Source organism: Schistocerca nitens, chromosome 4, assembly GCF_023898315.1.
Source record: "Schistocerca nitens isolate TAMUIC-IGC-003100 chromosome 4, iqSchNite1.1, whole genome shotgun sequence".
In the NCBI taxonomy this organism is placed as follows: Eukaryota; Metazoa; Arthropoda; class Insecta; order Orthoptera; family Acrididae; genus Schistocerca; species Schistocerca nitens.
The window spans coordinates 740,334,226-740,339,844 of NC_064617.1; the positions used below are offsets into that span (position 1 = coordinate 740,334,226).

The window sequence follows — 5,619 nt, forward strand, 5'->3', positions numbered from 1 at the left end:
TTCCTCTTATTTTGGACCACATTTTATTTGCTAGTTTTAACGTTGTATCGAGGCTTTCCCGTTAACAGAGAAAGTCGCTTTCTTATGCAGCAGTGCCTAATACTGTAGCGACTAGCAAGAAACAGTTCTCACTCTCGGAACTCAGGCAGCATCGATGACCGCTCCACACGCGAGGCCCACGAGAAAGACAAGCCACGGCGGTTCGTCACAGCATGTTATCACTACAGGTCTTACGAGTACCAGAAGCCGTCGCCAGCGGGGAACGGGTAACTGTTTCAGACAAATTTAATAATTCTTAACTGCTAGTGTAAATGGATGCGTGCTCTCGACAGCACTATACAAAATCGAAGACCTTTAGTGGGTACCTTTTCATTGACGTATTGACTTCCAGACGGCGATGCACAGTGCCGAGCGTTCGCGAGTATGGCTGGCAAGGCGACTTGTTTAATGCTAATGATGTGAGGAACTATGAGCAACCCTGGCGAGCGAGTCCTACTTGAAGAGTCTGAACGTCGGGCATACACCAACATTTAGGCAAGAAGATAACACTTTTAGTTGTTAAATATTAATTATTAAAAGCCACGTTGGGGATGTTAAATGTTAGGAGGAGTGGAAGTGTCATTAAAGCTTTGATGCTACCGTACAATTACGCAGTAAACAGTTTATATCAGGACATAATTGAATATATTGATCTCTCGATAGCTAAGAATGGTTTCGAAGTGATACTAACTGTTCTCAACATTTCTTTCTGTTGCGCTCGAAACTACTTAGTCGGAGTTCGGATGCACTCCACATCTGATCTCCGTGCTAGCCAAGCTACCATTTTACGTAATATTTAAGTTACTTATGTCTAATACTGCGATTGTTAACTCTTTCACTGTGTTTGTCATTAAATGTATCGTAATGGCATCCCGGGACTGATTTAAAGTACACCAGGTACCCGCATTTCCACTTACAGTCACATATATAAACTGATTGAATCTCCGAATGAATTCAGTAGTGCTAGAGGTATTGCTTCAAACGACTACATCAACGAGGAAGCTGCGCAGAATGGTTAGGGAGGAGTTGTAAGCGTCGATTCAGTAAGTTGATCAAGGAAAGGGTTAACTTAATCTGTACAGTCTCGAGTGGGAACGAACGACCAGTTGTACTGTACATCGCTTATAGCACATTCTAGAGCCTCGTGGCTAACCCGAGAAACTTTTATGGAGGTTAAGTACCACAGGGAGATATTGAATTGTCTCTTTCGTGTTGAGGACCGTCTAAACAGCATCCTTTAGAGCAAAGAGGTTTTAGATATCGCGGAACTATGCCTCCGTTAGAAAACTTCAATTAGTGTATTTTTTCATAAATGACGATAATCTCCCGCACTGGCTGCCGTTATAACATCTTATTTTATATCCTTCACTACTGCACTGTTTCGGCTGTCTACTCATTTTAAGTGTACGGTATAACCATGGAACAGACATACTTGGTTTGTTGTCAATGACCACTATAGCTTTCGACTGTAATCAGAATATGTCCGCCCGGTCTGAAAACGACTACGCCGCTGAAACCGTGCAGCAATGAAGGATACAAAATAAAAGGATGTTTCAGTTCAAGTAATTGTTATTCAGGTAACTTGTTTTGACTGTGAGCCCCATTGCAACTAAAATTACAAGGCATAATTCATCAGAAAAAGTCCGAATCACATGGCGAGGATTGTGCAAGCACTCTTAAAACTAATCTCGATCATCATGAGCGCCTCAGCTGATTCTACATCTACATCTATATGGATACTCTGCAAATCACATTTAAGTGTCTGGCAGAGGGTTCAGCGAACCACCTTCACAATTCTCTATTATTCCAATCTCGTATAGCGCGCGGAAAGAACGAACACCTATATCTTTCCGCACGAGCTCTGATTTTCCTTATTGTATCGTGGTGATCGTTTCTCCCTATGTAAATCGGTGTCAACAAAATATTTTCGCATTCGGAGGAGAAAGTTGGTGATTGGAATTTCGTGAGAATATTTCAACGAAAAACGCCTTCCTTTTAACGATGTCCAGCCCAAATCGTGTATCATTTCTGTGACATTCTCTCCCATATTCCGCGATAATACAAAACGTGTTGCCTATCTTTGAACTTTTTCGATGTAGTGCGTCAGTCCTATCTGGTAAGGATCCCACACTGCGCAGTAGTATTCTAAAAGGCGACGGACAAGCGTAGTGTAGGCAGTCGCCTGAGTAGATTTGTTACTTTTTCTAAGTTCAAAATGGTTCAAATGGCTCTGAGCACTATGGGACTTAACTTCTGAGGTCATCAGTCCCCTAGAACTTAGAACTACTTAAAACTAACTAACCTAAGGACATTACACACATCCATGCCCGAGGCAGGATTCGAACTTGCGACCGTAGCGGTCGCGCGGTTCCAGACAGAAGCGCCTAGAACCGCTCGGTCACAACGCGCCGGCTTTTTCTAAGTGTCCTGCCAATAAGACGCAGTCTTCGGTTAGCCTTCCCCACAACATTTTCTATGTGTTCCTTCCAATTAGTCTGGAACCGCAAGACCGCTACGGTCGCAGGTTCGAATCCTGCCTCGGGCATGGATATTTGTGATGTCCTTAGGTTAGTTAGGTTTATCTAGTTCTAAGTTCTAGGGGACTAATGACCTCAGCAGTTGAGTCCCATAGTGCTCAGAGCCATTTGAACCATTTGAACCTTCCAATTTAAGTTGTCTGTAATAAATGATAACTAACTGACAACCTCAGCTGCCGACAGGTGTTGTTGTTATACCTCGATGTGGACAGCTGAAAATGCGTGCCCCGACCGGGACTCGAACCCGGGATCTCCTGCTTGCATGGCAGACGCTCTATCCATCTGAGCCACCGAGGACACAGATGAATAGGGCGACTGCAGGGACTTATCCCTTGCACGCTTCCCGTGAGACTCACATTCCCAACCGTCCGCAATTCTACATATGTATTGTACCTTATAGACATTTGCCCATCCACTCATTACTCCCGCACGCTTTGGCGATTCCCGTAAGAGTTTGGGCAAACTGTGCGCATTGTCCAAACTCTTACGGGAATCGCCAAAGCGTGCGCGAGTAATGAGTGGATGGGCAAATGCCTATAAGGTACAATACATATGTAGAATTGTGGACGGTTGGGAATGTGAGTCTCACGGGAAGCGTGCAAGGGATAAGTCCCTGCAGTCGCCCTATTCATCTGTGTCCTCGGTGGCGCAGATGGATAGAGCGTCTGCCATGTAAGCAGGAGATCCCGGGTTCGAGTCCCGGTCGGGGCACGCATTTTCAGCTGTCCACATCGAGGTATAACAACAACACCTGTCGGCAGCTGAGGTTGTCAGTTAGTTATCATTTATTCCAGGAAAAAGCTGCACGGTCATCAACAGTAACTGTTCTTTCGAGAACAAGTTACTGTCTTGGTATATAAGTTGTCTGTAATTGTAATACTTAGGTATTTAGTTGAATTTACGGCTTTTAGATTAGGCTGATTTAACATGTAACAGAAGTTTAACGAATTCATTTTAGCACTCATGTGGATGACCTCACACTTTTGGTTAATTAGGGTCAACCGCCAATTTTCGCACCATTCAGATATCTTTTCTAAGTCGTTTTGCAATTTATTTTGATCTTCTGATGACATTATTAGGCCGGCCGAAGTGGCCGTGCGGTTAAAGGCGCTGCAGTCTGGAACCGCAAGACCGCTACGGTCGCAGGTTCGAATCCTGCCTCGGGCATGGATGTTTGTGATATCCTTAGGTTAGTTAGGTTTAACTAGTTCTAAGTTCTAGGGGACTAATGACCTCAGCAGTTGAGTCCCATAGTGCTCAGAGCCATTTGAACCATTTGACATTATTAGTCGATAAACGACAGCGTCGCCTGCAAACAACCTAAGACGGCTGCTCAGATTGTCTCCAAAATCGTTTATATAGATAAGGAACAGCAAAGGGCATATAACACTACTTAGGGGAACACCAGAAATCACTTCTGTTTTACTCTATGACTTTCCGTCAATTACTACGTACTATGACCTCTCTGACAGCAAGTCACCAATCCAGTGACATAACAGAGACGATATTCCATAAGCAGGCAATTTCACTTTAAGCCGCTTATGTGGTACAGTGTCAAATGCCTTCTGGAAATCCAGAAATATCGAATCGATCTGAAATCCCTTGTTAGTAGCACTCAGCACTTCATGCGAATAAAGAGCTAGCTGTGTTTCATAAAAACGATGTTTTCTAAACCCATTTTGCCTGTGTGTCAATAGACTGTTTTCGTCGGGGTAATTCATAATGTTTGAACACAATATATGTTTCAAAATCGTGCTGCATATCGACGTTAACGATATGGGTCGGTAATTTAGTGTGTTACTCCTACTACCTTTCTTGAATATTGGTGTGACCTGTGCAACTTTCCTGTCTTTGGGTACGGATCTTTCGTCGAGCGAACGGTTGTATATGATTGTCAAGTATGAAGCTAATGCATCAGCATTCTCTGAAAGGAATGTAATTGGTATACAGTCTGGACCAAAAGACTTGCTTTTATTAAGTGATTTAAGTTCCTTCACTACTCCGAGGATATTTACTCATGTTGGCAACTGTTCGTGATTCGAATTCTGGAATATTTACTTCGTCTTCCAGTTGGCCTCCACCAAGTGCGATATATCGATTGTTGGTTTCGTAATCGTTACGAATAAAAACAGTAACAATAATTACGAAATGACATTCAAGTACCACACAGTTATTCTTTAGTGTTACATCTGACAGTCGTGTTCGTGTCTTGTCACTATATAGTTAATTTGGTGATAATTCCCGTAATGGAAGTAACTTTGTTTTTTAATGTTGTACACAATACAGAGCCTAAGTATGTAGCGATACAACCATTGAAATACTTGTATTTCCTGAGCGGTTAAGATTTTTTAACACGAGTCCTTGAAGAGCGGATCTCGAAGAGCCCGCTCCATTTAAAAAGACTCATATGACGCCCGGGTTCCCGGGTTCGATTCCCGGCGGGGTCAGGAATTTTCTCTGCCTCGTGATGACTGGGTGTTGTGTGCTGTCCTTAGGTTAGTTAGGTTTAAGTAGTTCTAAGTTCGCCGGCCGGAGTGGCCGAGCGGTTAAAGGCGCTACAGTCTGGAACCGCACGACCACTACGGTCGCAGGTTCGAATCCTGCCTCGGGCATGGATGTGTGTGATGTCCTTAGGTTAGTTAGGTTTAAGTAGTTCTAAGTTCTAGGGGACTTATGACCACAGCAGTTGAGTCCCATAGTGCTCAGAGCCATTTGAACCAGTTCTAAGTTCTAGGGGACTGATGACCATAGATGTTAAGTCACATAGTGCTCAGAGCCATTTGAACCATTTGAACAGAGTCGCTCAACAAGAGCGGTGAACACGTAAACGTAGTGGTTGGTCTCCACCAAGTGCGATATATCGATTGTTGGTTTCGTAATCGTTACGAATAAAAACAGTAACAATAATTACGAAATGACATTCAAGTACCACACAGTTATTCTTTAGTGTTACATCTGACAGTCGTGTTCGTGTCTTGTCACTATATAGTTAATTTGGTGATAATTCCCGTAATGGAAGTAACTTTGTTTTTTAATGTTGTAC

The 5,619-nt window shown here is 43.2% G+C and overlaps 1 non-coding gene across 1 annotated transcript; it reads right to left on the reverse strand.

Annotated features, from left to right (window-relative positions):
• Positions 1–2,799: 2,799 nt before the first annotated feature.
• Positions 2,800–2,873, reverse strand: Trnaa-ugc (transfer RNA alanine (anticodon UGC)). The gene has a single exon. It is a non-coding gene; the product is annotated as a tRNA-Ala (tRNA).
• Positions 2,874–5,619: the final 2,746 nt, after the last annotated feature.